Below are 644 nucleotides of genomic sequence, written 5' to 3' on the forward strand. Positions count from 1 at the left end.
CCTTCCCACCCAAGAGGCCCCATCCCCCACCCATACTACAGAAACGACTCTCTCCTTTCAGGAGGGAGAAGTTAATGGGCTTTTCAAGAGGCAGAATCCACGCAAAGCAGCCGGGCCGGACTCTGTCTCTCCAGCCACCCTCAGGCACTGCGCTGGCCAGCTGTCTCCGGTGTTCACCAACATCTTTAACACCTCCCTGGAGACATGCCATGTACCAGCCTGTCTCAAGTCCTCCACCATCATCGCTGTGCCCAAAAAGCTAAGGCCAACAGGACTAAATGATTACAGACCGGTCGCCCTTACATCTGTGGTAATGAAGTCTTTTGAGCGCCTGCTCCTGGCACACCTCAAAGCCATCACAGACCCTCTCCTGGACCCCCTTCAGTTTGCCTACAGAGCCAACAGGTCTGTGGACGACGCAGTTAACATGGCCCTCCACTTCACCCTACAGCATGTGGACGCCCCAGCATCCTACGCCAGGATCCTGTTTGTGGACTTCAGCTCTGCCTTCAACACCATCATCCCTGCCCTGCTTCAGGACAAGCTCTTCCAGCTGAACGTGCCCTACTCCACCTGCAGGTGGATCACAGACTTCCTCTCTGACAGGAAGCAGTGCGTTAAGCCGGGAACAGAAGTCTCTGACT

The sequence above is a fragment of the Petromyzon marinus genome, unplaced genomic scaffold, assembly GCF_048934315.1.
Source record: "Petromyzon marinus isolate PM22_M1 ecotype Great Lakes invasive population unplaced genomic scaffold, UKy_Petmar_22M1.pri1.0 PM_G_Scaffold_92, whole genome shotgun sequence".
Lineage (NCBI taxonomy): Eukaryota > Metazoa > Chordata > Hyperoartia > Petromyzontiformes > Petromyzontidae > Petromyzon > Petromyzon marinus.